Here is a 21439-nt window from a genome sequence, read left to right on the forward strand (position 1 = left end):
TCATATTTATGACCGTTGCTGTATCCCAAGGTCATGTGACCCCCCTTTTGCAACCTTCTGACAAGCAAACGCAACAGGGAAGCCAGATTGACAAATTAGTAACTGGGTTACTAATTTGTCAACTGTACCGATTCACTTAACGAGTGTGGCAAGAAAGGTTGTAAAATGGGCCGAAACTCAACAACAGAAAGTTTGGGCTCAATTGTGGTCATAAGTCGAGGAACACTTATAAGTCAATACAAGGTAGAGGCAAGGTAGAGGTAGAAGCAATTAACATATAGGTAATCATTTTATTGTTAACTTCCTCAGTGGGTGAGTAAAGAAACCATACCAGGTCATGGCACTGCCAGGCTTAAGGGGGCCTTAAGGCAAGATATTTGTGTGAGGAACAACATTATTGACACAAGCAATATTCAATCCCAAATTTCTTTCAAAATCCTTATGGAAAAAAACACACTTAGAAATCATGGCACCATTCATGTATTTGACACAGTTTTGCCCATTCTGCATAATCTTCCATTTTATCACATCATGGCCTCCCAAAAGATGGAAAGTGTGGCTCTAGGAGTGATCAGAGCACCAAGATGGCAACCACAACAGTGTGACTGAAGCATCGCTTTTGTGTAGAACATGTAAAAAAAAAAAGGGGGGGTGGCAAAATATCTATTGTGCAGCTGCAGCTGCCATTTTGACTTTTTTTTTTTACACTCACCCACCCGACAGATGTCTCTCCCAGCTATTGAAAGGTTGTCCACCCTACTTTTAAACTTTGCCAAATGCCTCTTTGTTAGCTTGCCTCATTGTATGTGATACAGATAGTGTACTACGTATGCCCACTCAGCTGATATATGTACGTGACATCACTTGCTATAAAATCTGCATTGTTTGCACTTTAAAATGCATGGAAAGATCATGTTCCAAAATATTTCCCGGATTGGTTTATATGTTTGATCTGTATGATCCCAACAGAACAGAGAATTCTTCCTTAGTTCTTCAACTGGCTAGACTGTATGCAACAGCTGGAAATAGGCTGCCAGTTGTAGAAATCAGGTTTTAGGTGCAAAATCTGGTAGATGCAGCCTTGCATATCTGATCATTATAGCCCCACCCCACCACCCCGTCTATAAAAAAGGCATGATTTCTTGGCAGAAAGCCAACTGAAGGGGATTACCATCAGCTCTTGGGGCTCATGCTGTGTGGAAGGAAGTATAGAATTAGAATAAGGAGGAAGGTAATGTTCTGGGCCATGTGCACTGCTATAATTGGTAAGTAACTAGAGAAGTAAACAAGGTGACACTATTCTTCTTTAAGGTGCTGTATGATGTCCTATGGGGAAAACTGTGCTTGCACGCTCCCAGGAAAAGCAAATAAACATAATGAACTTCTAAAAGACTACAGAGCAAAAAGCAGCCATTAGCAGTCATTTTGTCCACGAGCAAAGTTGAATCTACTCCTTCCTAAACTTCCTTTGAAAAGGATTTTAAAGCAAAACTTTACTTCAGTAATAAGCTGGTGTCAGCTTCAGCTTCTGCATGTCTTTTGAAGACTTATATTTGGAGAAAAATGAAAAATAACACAAGTCTCTTTCATACTTCCAAAGTAACACATTGATTATTGTGTGACATTCTGATTTGATTTCCAGGCCATAAGATTTGGTTTAATGGACTTAACTGTCAAGTAAACAACTATGTGCTTATGGTGTTAGTCCTCATTTAATGACCACTTGCAGTTATAACAGTGATGAAAAACTTTGCCACCAATCTACACATTTATGATTTTTGCAGGTATCTAAAGCAAAAAAAAAAAAAAAGAAGAAGCTGAAATAAAATTGCAAGTCCAGTTATGGTTTAACTTGGACACAACTTAACTGGGTTGCTCATCCCAATTATGGTTGCTACTAAAATTAGTTGGGTTTTTGATAGTAGAGATTTTAATTTGAAATAAAGTGTGTCTAGTTTAAATGACAGCTAAGTACATATTTGGATCTGCATTTATTTCTTGGTTTTTAAGTCTTGTTATATATAGTCAACAGGCCATATGGAAGATCAAAGTAATATAATATGTAGGTGATACATTGATAGGATCCAAGATAGAATGAGCTGCATGTTGTTCTTCAGTAAAATGAGAACAAGAACACGTGATCCTTGAGATAAAAGAGTCCTTCCAGCCACCGCAGAAAAGATTGGCAGGCTATCTAGTGTCTTCCTCCTTGTTTCCCAGATGGGGATGGAGAATCCTAATTGTCATAAGAGCTACTGCAGACACAGTAGGCAGGGGCTTACTTACTTTCCCCCCCATTTTCTACCTCCGTCTCACTTGTGTGGCTGTGGAGAACATGATACCACAGAAAATGAAATTCCTAAACCTGTCCCATTTCTTTGGACATTTACCCCCCTCAGAAGTGGAAAATTATCCAGCCTCCCTTGAGTTGGCAGAAAACAATATGAGCTTTAGGTTAGATATTCCCACTGCCAATTAGTATCCTGGCTATTAAATCAGAAGAAAAACATTTCCAGAAAATGTCAAAAATACTGTTATTAAGCAAACAACATGAATGTGTCCCTGAAATTATAGTTAAGTTCAACTTAAAGGAAACAGTACTTTTTGACTGCTCTGTTTTTCTTCAAAAAGTACCTAGATTTGGGGAGGAAAGATATCCAGATGTGCAGGATTATAGTTTTCAGACTAGGGGAACACTTTCAGGAATTCCTTTGCTTACAGACAATTCATAGACTGTTATTCCAAGACATTCACAAATGTTGACTCATCAGATATTGTTCAGCCATAGTTCCCATTGTCTTCCCTACAGCTTATATGGTAGTGCACCTGCTTGACTTAACATTGATTTAACTTACACCAGTGATCACAAAGTCCTTATGGCTTAGCAAAAAACAACAACAACAACAACACAGGCCGTATGCATATCCAGTAAACAATGGCTTACATGTTTTAGGATAACGTATTGTGTGAACACAGCGTGTACTGCAGACAGATTTAAAAGAGTTCTTTATTAAAGCCTGGGTTATTCTAGGCAGTTATACTAGAAAAAAAATAAATAATAACGAAATAATTTTCCTTTATCTCAAGATGTTTATATTTGAGGCCAGGTGGTGCCTAGCTGAATACAAAGATCAGTTCTCATTTATCACCTTCACACCTTTATACACTATTATTCATATTATTTCCTGGGAAGCCAGGAGCACAGTGAACAATAGATGCAAACTAAGAAAAGAAGAAGAAACACCTCGTATAAAAAGGGTCATTTGCAATGTAACTGCTTACTTTTACTGTGGTAGGAAAAAGATTCTCTGCTTCCTGAAGCAGAAGAATGCTGCACAAACTGCTTGCCTGTAATGGTGTAGGCCAGCTCTCCGCGGATTCCCTTCTCCGCTGATTTGTTTTCAACACCATCCCTGGAATGGCATTTTTCTGTGGAACTGTATTTGCATAATTGAGTATACTTGCCTAAGCAAATCTATTCATAGAAGCATGCAAAGAATCCAAAGCACAAAGGACAAAGGAACTGAAAAGAAATTGCTTGCAGTGGTGTAATTAATGAAAAAGTGATCTCTTTTTTTTTTCTCCCCAGAAATCTTGCACCTATATATTTCAAGAGGGTCTGTAGCACTTTGGAAAGGACTGTAGCACTTTCAGGGGAGTAATGACGAAAAGTGAACACAGCTGGGAGAAGTTATGGACTCAGTACCATCCTCCTGGGTATCACTCAGAGGTGGTATTCAGCAGGTTCTGACCAGTTCTGGAGAACTGCTAGCGGAAATTCTGAGTAGTTTGGAGAACCGGCAAATACCACCTCTGACTGGGGATTTTACAGTATCCTTCCCCTGCCATGCCCACCAAGCCACACCCACGAAACTGGTAGTAAAAAAAAATTGAAACCCACCACTGGTATCACTGGGAGTTAATCATACAGCCTAAATTTTGTAGAGTTGCCCAATTGCCCTTTTGTTCCTACAACTGTTTAGCCCTCAGAATGAAACCATGGGACAACTCCTGTACTACAAGTGTCTATTCTCCCACAACCACTCTATCCTCTGAGCTGCTTCTCTTCACTGCAGTTCAAGGATTGGATTGTTCACCAACATTTTATAGATATAATAAGAATATAGAATATAGAATAAATGCCTAACATATCTTAAGACATTAGAATTAGAGGAGAAATTAAAAATAAAATAAAACCAAGAGAATTGGTGGCAGAGGGATATCATTGCCAATGGTTTACTTATTTACAGTTATTAAAAATATTCAGAGTAGGCAAAGGAAGTAATAGTTTTGAACATTGTAGAATTGTGAATATGTAATTGCTAAAATGTTTTGAAATTTGAAATAGAAGAAGTAAAAGAATATATGACAAAGTGGCCTAAGGGTTTAGTTATAATATGTGGATGGATCAATGGGAAAATATGCGGCTGGAAGAATTGAAATTTACATTATGTTATAATCTGAAAGAGATTATTTATAAAATGATGTGCCGTTAGTTTATGACAACAGATAAATTGCCTACATTTATAAAAACATTTCAAATTTATCCTGGAAATGTGAACAACAGTAAGAGATATTTTAATGTTTGGATGTGTAAAAATTCTAGAAAATCTAAATATACACCCTGATTCAAAGGATTTTAAAGATTAATATACAATTGAGACAACTTGTATTTCTTTTGGGATTAATGGGCAAACAGTTTGAAAAAGTCATGATTTTATATATGATAACTGCAGTGAGATTATTCACAAAAGATGGTAGAATTTGCTGAGATGGGCAGTGGCTGCTTTGATCAGAGATATTATCTACGAGCCTTGTTGACTGGAAAGCCCCTATGGATGATTTGCATAAAAAAGAAAAAATGAAGTCATGACTTATGATTTTGATGATCACACAGGATAGATTATAGAAAAAGAGTCATGTAACCCCAAAGTAAGAGGTATAATTGTACTTATACTTTTTGTAAAGAAGTTTGGATATATATATAATCTGTCTCTATCTTTATTTATCTATTTCTTTTCCATTTTTCTTTTACTTTTTTCCTTTCTTACACTTTTAGTTTTTTTTTAATTCCTTTCCTTTCTTTTTCTCCTTCTCTTCCCTTTCCTTTTCCTTCTTATTTTATATTAGTTTATATTAGCATTTAGCTTTTATTTCCCTTTAAAATTTTTAAATCCCTTTAAAAAGTAATAAAAATGTACTAAAAAAAGAGAATCTATGTCATCTATGTCTTATCTTGCTCATCCCTTGTTTGTGCTTTGTTCATGCAACAATGGTGTGGCAATGGCAGAAAGAGACAAATCTGATGAACAATTTAATTAACTTCCTCATCTCTGTACTGCACTGAACATCACTTCATCTAGCCTGTGATGACATTCATGACAGGAGATACAGAGTGACTCAGATATTTCAACATCTCCACCGACATGGACTTTAGTGTGTTCACGGTTGTTAGCAACAGCATCCATATGCACAAAAGTTCATGTCAGAAAGAGGAAGATTTGTTAAAGGATAGTATTTTAAAATAAGTCAGATATAAAGGGTGAAGATGGTGTAAAAACCAAAGATAGAGGTATAATTTGACATAGAAAAGGCCAAAGTTGTCCAGAAGTCAAAACTGGCATCATTGCAATTCATCTAGCATAGGACATTCTCCTAAAGGAAAGTTTCAGTATTATACTCCACCAAAAGCTCAGTTGAAATAGATTTTTAAAAAATCACTATCGTTTGGATGCATCTGAATAACCTTCCCCAGAAATAGAACATTTGAAACTGGCCTATAATTGTATCGATCATTGGTGAAGGAAAGTTTTCTTCAATAAAGATCTTATTATTGTCTGCTTTAGGCAAAGAGATATTCATCTCTTCTGAAAGGAGGAGGTGCTTAACCATGGGGCAGTCCGATGTTGGTTAATTTAATTAACCAGAATGACAAGGGTTGAGTAATCACATTGTTGTTCTCCTCAGCTCAGTTCCACATATCCTCTCCACACCTACAAGCAAAAAAAAAAAAAAAAAGATCCAAAATCACAGAACAATCAATTGTCCCAGGCATACGTATACATGGTGTGATCTAATATTTATGTTCATATTGAAACAGACATGGTCTGTATAGAATAGATGAACAGAACAGAACAACAGAGTTGGATGGGACCTTGTAGGTCATGTTCATCTATTCCAACCCTACACCCTACACCATTTCTGACAGATGGCTATCCAGTCTCTTCTTGAAAGCTTCCAGTGATGATGCTCCCACAACTTCTGAACTTCCATTGGTTGATTGGTCTCACTGTCAGAAAATTTCTCCTTATTTCCAGGTTGGAGCTCTCCTTGTCCAGTTCCCATCCTTGTCTGACCTTCAGGTGCTTTGGAAAATAGATTGACCCCCTTCTTCTCTGTGGCAGCTCTTCAAATATTGAAACACTGCTATTATGTCTCCTCTGGTCCTTCCCTTCACTAGAGTAGCCATGCCCAGTTCCTGTAACCATTAATGCAAATTGTTCATGGAGAATGCCAACTGTTTTGGCCTCATATCTACAACAACTATGGAAGGGCAATTCTGATCTACATCATATGGTTCCATTGGAGACAGAGGCAGAAGCCTTCTCAGTTTCGGCTCTTTCGTTGGAGAGCCCCGATCATTACGATTAGGGAGGGGTGGTGGAGTAAGGGGAAGCTGCAAGCCAGGTTGAGGGGAGCTGCATCTCCCCCCCCCCCCCCGGGCTTGGTCTTTCTTAAAAATAATGGTTTATTGGGAATCAAGATGAGGAAATAAAGGTATATTTTAATCATTCAGGTGTCACACTCAAAGCAGTAAAAGGGGAGAAACCTATATTTGTTTTTTTTTCTTTAGTATTAAAATTTGTATTAATCTAGAATTTATAAAAAGAATGTGTAATGGAAAAGGAATATGACAGACTAAAGAACCAGCTAAATTAATAAGTTAATATAGACTATTAAAAGCAAGGAGAGACATTGGTAACCTTTATTATTATTATTATTATTATTATTATTATTATTATTATTATTAGGCAAACACATATTGCTTATCTTTATTTTTAAAATAAATATTAAAGGATTATATTTGAAATAATTGAAATGAAACAAAAAGATGTTTCGATTGAGATTAATGAAAGAGGCTAGAATTAATGTGTTTGTTTCTCTCCTTACTGAAAATTTGGAATGGAAAAGGTAATAATAGAATTAAGTATGCATATAGGAATGTATAATTGCTGTCATATTTGTATGTAAAGGTGATGACCCGGAAATATGTTGTCCACTAAAAAGAGATTTTTGTTTTTAATGTGAAAAACTGAATAAAATTTGTTAAAAAAATAAAAATAAAAGTCTCCCCCACTCAAAAAAAAAAAAAAAAAGCCTTCTCAGTATCCTCCACTTCCACAAACAGAAATTTAGATAGGTCTTCAGGGAGGCTTTACTCCTTAGGTGATCTGATGCAGTCTGAGAGTTCCATCGCTTGTGGTCCAGCTGACCCTATCCTATTTACCTCTTCACTCTCATTTCCACGATAAAGAAAGGGAAAGTGATTTGGTTCCATGAGTAGAAAAACAATGTCTAGCTGTAATGGTGTTAACTGTACATATCACCTCTATATTCCATAATTCAGTGATAGCATTCAGTGAGGTTATTACCAGCAAGCAATATGTCAAATGTCCTAAGCACCTGCAGGAAAGCACCTGCAGATCTATCAGTTAGTGGGTTAAATTATTGTAAAATGTATTTATATAGTTATATAATAATACGATACTTTATATTTAAAGTATATTTAAATTATTTTCATTGTTGTCCAACTCAGCAGAGTTCTGTACCAAGCACCAGCCTAATAGTGCCATAGTGATCTGCAACAATGATGAGGTGCTAGAGAGCTTTTCCACCTCCATCCAGATGAAGACTCCAATCCATCCTGTGCCTCGCTCCATCCATGCGGCCTGATATAAGTGGAACAAGACCACAGTGTTGTAGAGGACATAACAATCCCATCAAACAAACAAAAAATAGAAGACTCTTTGTCAGCTCACAGAACAGCCCACCTTTACACAGAAATTTTAACCTAGAGAAATAACAAGTTTAATTTCCTTTAATAATGAATTTCCCAATTCTGCTACCCTGAAGGGTTCATTTTGCCTAATAATAGAACTAATCCCAGGAACAAGGACAAGAACCTGCCTGGCTTCCCCAAACTAGCCAGCAAAGCAGATGTCTGGGATTTCCTGGGCTTGTAGCCCTCAACTTCTGTACAAAATAAACCTTTGTTTTTCCATTGTTCAGGGTCTCTCTTTTTTGCAAAGCAAGCACCCAAAGATAGTTAAATAAAGAGCTGTCCATTTCTTCTGGTTTTGTGCTGTTTATTCACACAACACAGACTTTTTCCTAAGTGGGCACTCAAGGGTGATAAAATGCTGTTCCTGAGGTCATCCCAAATCCTCTTCCATCCCATGCATGGAAGAGGATATTTTTATAGTCCCAACCACAAAGACATAATAGTATTGGTGAACTAGTGTGTGGAACATCTCGACAATGAATGGAATTTCTTTAGATCAGGTGTCTCCAATCTGCTGGCTGAGGATTTCTGGGAATTGAAATCCACAAGTCTTAACATTGCCAAGGTTGGAGACCCCTACTTTAGATCATGGCCACACAACCTCCAGTCCTACAGTCCTACAGTCCTCTGGCTGTAACAAATGGTAATTGGTAAATAAAGTGGGAGAGATTAATTCCTCTTTCCTCTGTCAACCAAGATTCTGGTATTCACCAGGTTCTGACTAGTTCTAGAGAACCAGTAGTGGAAATTTTGAGTAGTTCAGAGAACCAGAAAATACCATCTCTGACTGGTCCCACCCCCACCTATTATCTGCCTCCTGAGACCCAGCTGATCAGCTGGGTCTTCTTTTGTTGCCCTGCACAGGAGAATGGAACTGGAAAGCAGGTTAGTGGGGTGGGGAGGGAATGGGATTTTGCAGTAAACTTCCCTTGCCATGCCCACCAAGCCACGCCCACAGAACCAGTAGTAAACATAATTGAATCCCACCATTGCTGCACATACTTTCATCCTGGACATCTTGATGTTTCATCGTTTTATTAATTTATAATAAGACATTCAAAAAGATTACAAAAGCAAATATTGGGTAAATTAGGAAAGAAAAAAGGAAAGTGGGGGAAAGCAAGGGAAAAAGAAAAAAAAGGGGCATTGATTTCTGACTCCTTTGGTGTAATAAAATAAGGCATTAACATCTCAACTTTTTCCTTTTATTCATAATAATAGAAATTAGCCATTTCTATAATAACAAATCTATCTAATTGGTAAAACCCAAAATCAACATTTCACTTCTTTCCACCTCAAGCACAAAATCAAGAAGTGGTTTCCAGGTAGAAATGAAAGTATATGATCAAAGTAGTCAATTTAGCCATCTCTGCTGACTCCATCAGTTTTGTAGCCATTCATTCATTGTTGGAATCAAGGTGCCCTTCTATTTCTATGCGTACAGTGGTCTTGCTGCCATCAACATATATAACATTAGAGTTCCAAATCCCCCCCCCCGCCAGTCTTGTATACTTTCATCCATGGGGATGGTGTCCATTTATATTTTCCTGATGCATCTCTTAACAACTGGCCCTAACAAACCAGCATCCTACTCCCCATCTCAATCAGCATTTTCTTCAAGAACCACAACCTTACCTCAATTAAGATGAGATGTTCTCAATTCAAAGTCTTCCTCAAGGATTTCTAAAGGATGGTGATTCTTTTTTAAGTTCCAAGCTCAGGATGCTGATTCAAACCTTAGCAAATGGTCTCTTCCAGGAGCATGGCATCAAAGACCTGATTTTGCAAGGAACATCTTTTTGTTTTCAGATAACAAATAGGCAAGTAGGCATGCAAATAGCCACTGGATAAGATGTATTTTCCTTCTTTCTTGTCAAGTAAATGAAAAGGATGTCAGTGGTTTTGTTTCCTGACTGACAGCTATGCACACTAATCTGACTTCCATTTCAGGGGATGTTTTAAAATGGCTTTTCAAGTGCAGCAAGGAATTATCTGTCTAGGAAAGAATATGCTGTTTTCTCCAGCTTTTTCTTCATCCTTCCTCTTCATTTCTTGCTTTCACTTCCCTGCCTTTTCTCATTAGACAACTATCCCTGCCCCTTGATCTTTCCCTACTGTTGGGTTATTGACTCATTCTCCAGTTTCTCCAGCATGGTGCTGGAGAACATTTGCAGTCCCTGTTGCTAATTCTGTTGCTACCCACTCCTAAACAAATCAGCAACCTGTGAGGAACATATTCAACAACCAATGTGAATTGAGCAGCATGAGTCAGATGTCAGGACTCAGCTTGGTCAGCTGGGCTTCCATAGGCAAGTTTGTCTGTCCCTTCTTCCATATATTCTCTTTGGGCATTTCCCAAATTAACATAATGGGTATATTTAAAATATGCAGGTGAGAAGGAACTAAGTGAAGAAATATCCCAGAGAGAAATGAAACAGAAGATTTGATGGTCCTGTAGGCATAATTATAATTATCTAGCACTCTTTCAGAAGGCCGTGGGCCTGGGGAACCCAGAGTGGGATGGAGCCCATCAAATGGCTAATGTGATCTGCTATTTTGAGGACTGGGGGATGGGAGTTGGGGTGTGTGTGTGATTTTTTATTTATTTATTTTTCCAGATTTTGTTCTATTGTACTTTATTAATTTATTTGATTCTTTGTGTTAGTTTTTTTATTTTTACTTTTTGTTTTAAATATGGTTTTACATTATGTAAGCCATGGACGAATAGGCGACAATATAAATTAAATAAATAAATAAATAAATAAATAAATGATTAAACTGGCTAGCTTCTGAGAAAGTGCCTGTCTTTATTTCAAGGGACAGGGAACTTGGTGAAAGTGACAATATGGGAAACTGACATGAACTGTGAGCCCAGTTCAACTTCTTTTATTATTATTATTTGGACATTGCAGTGATTTGGCAACTGAATCAGCAATCCAGAAAGTTAATGCTCCCCTGCGGTCATTATATGTATTCAAGTAAAAGCCCTTTGTCTGGGATTATCTGATCTGCACTGATGAGGGGATTCAAAGGAATAAATACACCCTTCCATTTGTGTGTGAGAAAAACTTTGATAAATGGGGCAAAGGCTGCCTAAGGAACAATCAGATAGGAGGGGGCATAGTCCACAACTGCATAACAGCTGGAAAAAAGATTCAGAAGGAACCTTGGCTAACTTCTCAGGTTGTAAAGGAGACGGCAAGAGATTTGTACTTTCAGATTTTGCAAGATTCTATTAAAGTGGTCTTACAGTAAAATAGTATGACCTCATCTGATCATGTTTCCTGTCCTGATCAACTTGGGAAGGCTGACAATATGAGTCCAAAATCAGGGCCACTGAATTAAATCTAAGGAGCCTCACAGACATAATTTCTGGCTTCTATTAGCACAGGACTGTCAAACTTGTGGCCCGCATGCCACATGCATCACACGCTGGCCATGCCCATGCCCAGTTTAACGAAGGGGGGAAAAAAGTCACAAAAAGTCATGTGACTGTGAGGTTGTGACGCCCCGTGAGTTTGACACCCCTGTATTAGCATATTCTCTTGTAACTGTACCCCCCCTTCTCCCCTCCCCCAAGTAGCAGATATTCTCTCTACTCTACCTTGTTGGAGGAGGAGTTGTTTTCAATCTTTGCATGAGAGAGCAACAGAGATGAGAAAGGGATTCCATGAAATGAATTCAGGAAACCATTGCTATTGTTGTTGGCTTAATAGGGAAAGTACTTCTTTACTCATATCTCTAAGAACGATAAAAGCTGTTTCAATCATTGGATGGAAATGAAATGATCACAATGTCACGAGAACACGTTTGTATTGTGACTAACTGCAAGTTGGGAAAGGCCCTTGTGGTTACCTAAGACTGTCACTCATGAGTTGGGGATAAGGCAAACATAGAGTAACCAAGGGAAAAGATTGGGTTATTGGGACATAATGGTATCTTGGTAGACCACAAGAAGAAACAGGACCACTGGATACTTATGAAGAATATTATGATAACTATAAATATTGTGGGTAGCATAGGCAAGATTACTCTAGCAATCTACTTTTCAAAGTCATTCTTAAATTAACCTTAGCACAAATATTTTAAAACTTTACCTTAAAAACATTTCCACTGCTTAGGAAAGCAGGGTATTTTTACCCATCCAAATGTTCCCTAGTTTGATTTTTTTTTTCTAGAGGAAGAATGAAAAAGAAATAAGAAAAAGTTTCTCTCCTAATATTTTCATATTTATAAAGTGTTTCCCAATCTATTTAGAACAAGTGTTAACTATTTCACTAGCAGAATTTTGAAGCAGCTGAGGCAAAGTTGGCTGGAAATTCTAGGATTGGAGTCTTAAAAACCTGGAAGTTATCAGGTTGATGAATGTGCCTTGGTTTTTTTTTTACTGCTTTATTGGGGATTTTTTGCCTGAAACTTTCTAAATTCTGTTGAACGATCATCCCCATTAGTCTTCATCATTGGATATCCCTACTAGGAATTATTGACTCACATGGTCTTAATTATATCTGATGTTTTCAGATGATTGTGACTTCCATTAGCGCTGGTAAGAATGATCAATACTAAGCATTACAATTTAGGAAAGGGAATAATAAAAGATGTAGCTTGTAACCTTTCTGAAAGTTTCTTGAATAAAATGTGCTGCCATATCAAGCTGAACCTCCTAACACTCCTTAGTTTGTCCAGTTCAATTTTTTTTAACTCTTTTCATAAAAATTCTCTTTTTAACTCATCTCTAGGAAAAATGCAGTGGAAGGAACTTTGGATCTTCCTTCTTCAAACCCAAAAGACAACATGTAAAATGTTTTGTTCCATTCCCAAAACACACAAGGAAGCTATGCAGCTGTGCTATCTTGTATATTGAAATATTATAATAAATAATTTCCTTATCAAATCAATAAAACCATCCATCTATCCATTGTACGCCCTTTTGGATTAAATAACATTCCACAGAGCATAGAAACAGCAAGACAAAGAAATTAATGATAACAGAAAAACAAAAGAAGGCTCAGCTAAAACTGTTACAGTACTCCAATGCCTTTCATTATACTTCTCCATCTCTTTTTGTCTTTGTGAACCATTCTTGTTTCTATCATAACTATCCATCATTTCATTCATTGCCTTTTGTTTTTTTAAACTTCTTCCTTCTATCTTTCAGAAATCTCATCAGCTCTACCCAGCTACAATTGCTGAGATCTTCCTCTCAGCCCATTCCCTTTTCCTTCACACATTTGTTTTTAAGATTGATGTTAACTCATTTTCTCTACATGACCAATCCGCATCATTTTTTTTTCATATTGGATCCTTATGCCATACCAAAAATAAGAGTTTATTGTGGCAAGGAATTACAAGAAGTCTAGTCCAAAACACTTGCAGTTGCAAGTTATCACAATACTATTAACCAGGCTGTTGTAGGAGATGACCATGCTGAGCCCGAGGGAAGGGCCAAGTGCATCGTTAGTCTAGAATCTCTTCCTGCCACAAGAGATCTAAGCCCAGTGCACCTTAAATTCCATTTGCTTTGAGTGTTAGTAGTCCAGATTCTTGTAAAGAGTGTCAGCGTGCATTAAACCTATGAGGTGGGTAAAATGAGGACCTAAATTGTTGGGGGCAATATGCTGACTCTGTAACCTGCTTAGAGAGGCCTGCAAAGCGCTGTAAAGTGGTATATAAGTCTAAATGCTATTGTTATTTGAACTGCCTGACTTCCTGATTTCTTGAGCCTGACAGTTGATCGGCAAAGAAATGAGTTTTTTTTTCTTTTCTTGTTTCTTTTCTTCTTTGTTCTTTTCTTTTGGTTATGCCTAGGACGACATTAATGATTGTTATAAACTGAACACAAATTATGCAGATTTATACTCCAATTGTACTAGAAGTACCAATACATTAGCTTCTCTCTGCCACACTCATATTGGCTCATGATTTCTATATTTCTTCAATTAATATATTACTTCTTTTCCAATAAAAGACAGAGGGAAACATTCAGCAAGTACATACTCCTTCTTTCTGCAAGGATTGTGAAATATCTAATGGAATACTGCACTAGGATATTTAGGTTTTCTCTCCTTTTATTATTGCACTAATTATAAGATAAAATATGAACTGTTGAAGCAGAGGCTGAACTGGAGGCTGCATTGTGAAGGTTGCCATCTGCTGGTGCGAAGAATACAAAACAGTTCTCAGGGAGTGCAAGAAATGGTTTATTGGGTATTCACAGAGAACTGTTTCTACTGTCTTGTGGTCTCCTTTGGGGCTCTCTCTCTCTCTCTCCCCCACTCTCTCCTTTATTTCTTTATTTCCCTTCTTTCCTTCTTTCCTTTTCTTTGCTTTTCTTTCTTTCTTCTATTTGAAGGTAACTCAAAGCAGCATTTAAGATGATGCTTCTCTATGGAAGTTTGATGTGTCTCATCACCCCTCTTCTTTCCACTGTCTTAATTTCAATCCCATCCTTATTCAGTCAATATAAAGGGCCACTGAAGGGATAACACACCAACTGGTGTAGATGTGAAACAAGATTGCTTCAGCAGCCTTACCGAAATGTGAGAAGTAATGTTAAAACTCCCTGCCTTTAAAAGCATTTCTTTCACTCTTCTAAAAAAGAACAATAATTCACAGATTTCTTTCCTCTTCCAAACAGTCCCTAATTTTCATTTTTAATCAGGAAACTTTGCAGAGAACAAAATGGGAATAACGTTTCCCCCAATATCCCAATGTTTGTTAAGAATGCTTCCCAAATCTACCACTATTAAATCAGGGTTCATAAGTAGAATGGCCAAATGCAAATAAGAGCTGTGCTCTAACACTTCTAATAGTTTTATAGAAGGGGAAATTTAGAAAGATGTAGCTTGTCATACTGAACTTTTCTCCTCTACAAACTAGTAAAGAAATCTCCCCAACTTTTTATTCTGTCTTTCCAGATTATGTTTTGCCAAATGTCAAGGCAGTGATCAGACACCCAGGCAATCAGTTCTTTTGAATCCAGAGACAATGAGCACTCCAGTAAATAGAGAGATTTTAAGCTTTATTATTAATTCAATCAAATAGATTTAAAAGCACAACATAAAAAGTGTATCTGCCAAGCAAGATGATACCCAAGTTTCTTTCAAGCTGCCCCGAGCTCCGTAATATCCACAGCACAGATAACTAAAAGGTGGCCAATTTCCATAGTGCCCAGTGCTAGGTTCCATGCAGAAGTTTCTCACAAACAATCACAACCCCAAGGTTTGGGGTTTTTTCCTATCAAAATCTGGCACATGATTTCATGGCTCTGCTATGTTCATAGGACTTCAAGACCTGAACTTGACTGGATGGCACATGACTCTGAGATGGGAACAGAAAGTCACTGATTTGCATCTATGTAAAGATTCCCCTGCCCTCTTCTTTATTCAGTAAACAAGAGTAAAGAATAAGCAGAGAGAGTATCTTTCTGTTCTTCAGAAAGAGTTCTAAACCTCTAGACTTTTCTTAATATAAAGGAGAAATCAAAATAGGCAATAAATTTCTTGAAGATCTTCTTCACTGCCACTGCAGAAGGTCAAGGAGTTGTTATTTTTTTTCTGTGCTGCCCACTTGAGAGTCATTCTCCCAACACTTTAACAGTGATGGAAGAAAAGAGAGATTTTTCTTCCCCAAAGCTGTCTTATATATTGTTTCTGAAATGTCAATAATATTACCATGTTATCTTATCACTGTTTAATTCAGTGAGTAAGAAGTGGAATTTTGTTGTTGTTCATAAGTCCTGAGCAGACATTTCCTAAAGGTCAAAGAGAAGTGGCAACTAATAATTTCAGTTTGTCAAGTGAAAACCTTTGGGAGGAGAGCACCCTATCTTAATTCTCAGTGTGGGAAAAACTACATTATGCGCTTCTTCCTGCCAGTGTTAAATTCTCTTGAAGACGGAAAGTCTGTTTACCTGGCTCAAATTCAAGATGACTTAGGGATTGCTTGGTTGGGTCTCCAGGATGTGTAGTACTCAAGAATTGGCCTCGAAGGTGCTGTCCAGAGTGCTGGAGATTTCACAAATAGAAAGTCTTGGAGAGGAGAGGAAATGTAATCCAGCACAGTTAGTTCTGCATTTTGGGAGTGCAAGACCTCAACCTCGGACTGCTAATTGTCAAGGCTTCTAAATATGAGCACACTGGCCTTGTAGTGGGTGTCTGCTCTTCACATGGAAACTAAAATTCTGAACAGGCGACCAAAGTGCACTCAATTCCAAACTATTCCCAGCAACAAGAATGCCATATGAGTTTATCATAATTCCCTTTCACTGCATCTCCATATGCCTTTAGTTTCAACCCATCAGAGTTCAAATAAACGTTTAAATGTACAGTTATTTAAATATATTTGTCTATTTAAATTTATTTATTCACTTACCATGTATTGCTCTTAGCCATCCTCTATTACATTCTCTCAGGCTCCATGCACCAAATAAGCTATTCATTCTTGGATTTTGTGTATGTGAATACATTTTATAGTTTGATTCCCTGATTGTAAAATGCCCCATTCAAACCTTGTGTGATAGGAAAGAGAAAGCACAGTTTTTTCATTCTCAGAGTGCAAATACATTTCTTCCTCCTACATACTTCTTAATTTCATTTGTCTTCTTTGCTCCACTTGTCTCAAAAAGACCTTTTGACACATAACTTTCACAAGCTTTGTTTGGTCATTTTCTCCCACCCTGTTTGCTTCTTGGCTCCTACTTTTCTCTCAGACTGTTCTTCTAACATAAGGTGAGAATAGTACTGATCTACACCTACCTATAATGATTTTGTGGGGGTGAAAATGTAGATTGCAAATCACTGTATATGGGCAATGCAAGAATATTTGTTTGCTTGTTTATTATACTGCCCATCTATTTGGTGGAACTGGTGGAAACCCCCATGTTAAAGCACCCATTAGCTCTGCTGGCAGGAGGTGCTGGGAGATGAAGTTCAATAATATTTGGGAGGCCCAACATTTCTTAATACTATCAAATTATCCAAGAATAAGTTAGCTGCAAGAAATAACTATATTTATACATTACATTAAATCATTAAATATTATGGCTTACCAAAATGTGTAAAGCTAGTCAATAACTAAATCTGGGTAACATACTAAGGAAAACTTTTGATATTGTACCCAAGATGGTATTAATATTAATATCAATTATATTACACTTACCTCAAATATTAAAAATATTAATATCAATTATATTATACTTACTACCTTTTAAAAGTTATCGCTCAAATAGATTTACTTAGAGCACTGGTTACATTGCTCTCTCATAAAACTCCACTAGATGGGAGTATAACCTTAGGCTAAAGGAAGTGAAATGGTACTTAAGAGACCAGCTGGAATAGCTCGGAATCATCTAACAACTGCAGAATCTAGTTCTCTCCCTGCTGGTTTGATATTCAGAAAGACTTTAAATGAACATAAGAAACCTATGCTGACTTGAAACAGAGTTGTTGAGAATTAGGGTATAACCTTCAACCAATTTTAAATATGAGGAAGAGAGTCTTCTTTTCTTTTCTTTCTTTTTGTAATAACTTTATTAAACTTTTAACTAAGAAAGAAAAAACTAACAGAAAATATTGAAAATAAAGAAAATAAGAAAATAAAGGAGGAAAGAACAAAGTCAAAAGTGCAGGGAAAAAAATAAATATAAAGAAATTACTTCCAAATTTCTTTTGCAACAGTAACATATATACATTTTAATCTTTAATCTTACCTTATGGTTACAACATAGCTTGATTTTTTTTCTATCATCTACTATTTCTTTTAGTCATAAGATCTGTATAACATGTACATCCACCCTTCAGCAATCTCCATTAAATTTAGCAGATTTACCTTCAAATTAATATAGATTGATTCAAATAATGTGACTATTCTAGAGGTTTTTTTGTTTTCAGAATCTGTCATCTATATCTATCTATCTATCTATCATCTATCTAACATCTACATCTATCTATCTATCATCTATCTAATATCTATATATATCTATCATCTATCTAACATCTACATCTATCTATCTATCATCTATCTATCTATCTATCTATCTATCTACGCACACGAACACACACGCGCGCACACACACACATACACCATCATTCAAAACAAAGTTTTCCTGGGGTGGCAAAGATTTCAAACTGTTGTAACTGAGACATTATTGACTTCAGTTTAACCTCCTGACTTGTGAAGGGTTACAGAGAATGTTATTAGAAAGGCAGAAACATCATTATAAGGATAATGCTATTACCAGAAGGTCCAGGGCTGATTTTTTTCGGTCCATTTGTTTCAGGGCTGGATTAAGGCCAACTGCTGCCCCAAGCATGTCTCAGTAATGATGCCCTTCAGTCCTTCCACTGCTTAACTGACAAGAAGTTATAATTTAATAAGTGCTGACGGTATCATAAGAAATCCAAAATTGAATTTTCTTCCAGTTATATATAACATTAAATAGCAATAAGCAACATAAGCAAATTATTTACTTATAATTAGACCAACAGGAAAATTGCAAATGGCTAACTTTATAAATGCATTTTTTTTTTGATAAAATAAATGACAGAGATTGGTTTTGATTTGGACAGTCATGTGGTATAATGTGTCAAAAAATAGCTTTCCAGTTTTGGTCACTAAATCCAAAGCCTTTTAAACTTTAGTCATTCACCTTGCCAAAAAGGACCTTTTCAAAAATACAATGCAGATAAATACACGGCAGATGAGGACAATTACAAAAAAAAAATACATAAATTGACTAAGGTCCAGTGAGGCAGTGAAAGAGTTAAGGGCATGAGAGCAAGGGGGAGGGAACTCTGTGGCTTCCCTTTTCCTTGATGTCCTGAGCAGGTGCTTCTTTTGCCTAATGGTTAACCAAGAATTGATTTGTCTCAAAGTATTTTATATATGAGGATGGCAAAGAGAGGCAGGCAAAGCTCTCTTACTCTTATCCCCAACAGTCACCCTGAAAAATGGCCCACATCCCATATTTTCAGGGCAATTTCTGACTCTCTCATTAAAATGTAAGTTCTCCTTAATTTGCAGGAAGCTTTTAAAAATGTGAATTAAAAATAAGCTTGTATTTTAATAATGATGATAATAGTAATAATTGGGGATATATAAGCTTTATTTTCTTGAAAGTAATAACACTTATCCAGCAAAGATTCCAGTCCTGTGAATACAAGCATGGTTATGAAATATTTTAATTAGAAGAGTTTTTTTAAAAAAAAATTACCAAGACTGGAGCAGGAAATGCTTTTGTGCCCATTTCTGGGCAATCTAGGTGATTTCACCACACAAACTCTGCCAATGATTGCCTTCTGTGTTTCAGGTTACTTAGGTTGAAATTATTTTTTCCTTAGATGGAAGTCTAAGTAGTCGCTTTAAAAGGAAGAGGCTGGTATGGGAAGAAGAGAATGAGCTTCAAAATATTCAAAGTACTGAATCAAATTAAACAAACAGCTTGTCTTCAGAAATTGTGGGCAACACTGGAGGTTTTTAAGAAGAGACCAGGCAGTCACTTATCTGAAAGGATATAGGTTCTCCTGCTTGAGCAGGGGGCTGGACTAGAAGACCTCCGAGGTCCCTTCCAGATTCTATTCTATTCTATTCTATTCTATTCCATTCCTATTCTATTCTATTCCCTTGACTTTTCATGAATGAACAAGGTTCTTCTACATACTTGTTGGAGGAAGAGCAACTCATCCTCCACTAATAATCAGTTGAATAGTCTCTACTAAAATATAGCACAGAAGGGAAATATGGTATTTCAACAAGAACAAGATGAATGGTTAAATGGAGCCAAGTATGGGACTAGCCATTATTACAGCACATGGCTTTTGATGCCAGGATAAATGTGTCCAGTGAGTTCTTTTTATTTGTCCATGGTTGAACTGTTTCTTTGCTACAATTCTTAATGATCAATAGCAATGCTGGAGTAACATTGAAAATTAATAAAGCTGATGAAGAAGGAAAGCTAGACAAGGCATCCTCATGGGAAATCGTTGGCAGGATGTGAAGGGTGTTTTTGTGTAATTATCATTGTAACAATTAAAATGTATTATAATGATTCTATAGTACTATTAAAACCATCCAATATCCTTGGAAGAGGGAACTTTAAATAGGAGAGAGGAAACACAGTTAAACTCTAACACCTTATTTTATGCTCTAATTAACATTTCAAATTTAATATGTCACATAATCTCCAAAGGATAACTTCTTAGATTCCTTGAATTCAGACATTTTAGCCAAACTTAAGGCACAGTGTTCAAGCTAAAAGGATCCAAGCACATTGAATTTAAAATCTCAGGGAAATTCAGTACTTGGGAGATTAAATAATGGTGCCACAAGTGTTCCATTAGCCTTTTGTTTTGCCACATGTAAAAAGTGCTAAATTATGTAAATCGGGGATGTCAAACTTGCGGGCCCGCGACCTGGATGCATCATGTACTGGCCCCGCCCCTGTCCAGTTTAGCAGAGTGGGGGAATCCCGATACATCACGTGATGATGCCACGATGAGGCGAATTTGACACCCCTGATGTAGTTGAAAATATGAGGTAACATTTCAGCAGTGTTTCTTAATAAAGGAAAATATAGAATTAGGAAATTCTCAAATCCTTGGTGGTCTCTGAGCTTGCTTGCTTGCTTGCAGATGTTCGTTATTCAACTTCTGCACTGATGATGTTACCTAGCTGGGTAATAAAATGTCTGCAAGCGAACAACTATGCTCAGAAGCTACAAAGGACTCCACAGTTTAACCCTGAACTACATATATTATCTTTTATTGGATAGACAATTATATTATCCATCATTTGACTCGTGCATGTTATTTATATTCACCTATTCTTTAACAAATATACTTTCTTCTTTCATTTGTGACAGTCTATCTGTAGAAATCATATGTTACAGACCTTTTCCACTGTTATTAAAATAATGTTGTTCTTATTTATATGGCAAGATACTGCAAGTGATCTTTCTACAAGTTGCTATGATTATTTGAATCCAATAATAAGATGGCAGAAGGATAAAATAATATCAAAGTATAATGATTTAATAAAATAATCACATTATTTCTGCGGTGTGTTGATATATTGCAAGAATATCAATTTAGCATAATCATGGTTTATTATGAATGACATATCTATATAATTAATTTGGTTCTCATTTTGTACAAATCTATGATTTATTTGATAAATTAAAGTGCTCAGATCACACAATTCACTACTTCAAAGCACTTATATTATAGATTGCTTAAGTTGTGAATCTAGCTATTAAGGTTAGATGTACTTTGTACCCCAAAATATTTAAATTGTTTTTAATATTTTAAATCACCATAGAAGGGTTCCTTTCTCTGTGAATTAAGCTTAAAAATCAAGGCCTACCACAGACAAAATATAATT

Source organism: Pseudonaja textilis, chromosome 2 (genome assembly GCF_049901715.1).
Source record: "Pseudonaja textilis isolate UNSWEBS1 chromosome 2, rPseTex1.2, whole genome shotgun sequence".
Taxonomy (NCBI): domain Eukaryota; kingdom Metazoa; phylum Chordata; class Lepidosauria; order Squamata; family Elapidae; genus Pseudonaja; species Pseudonaja textilis.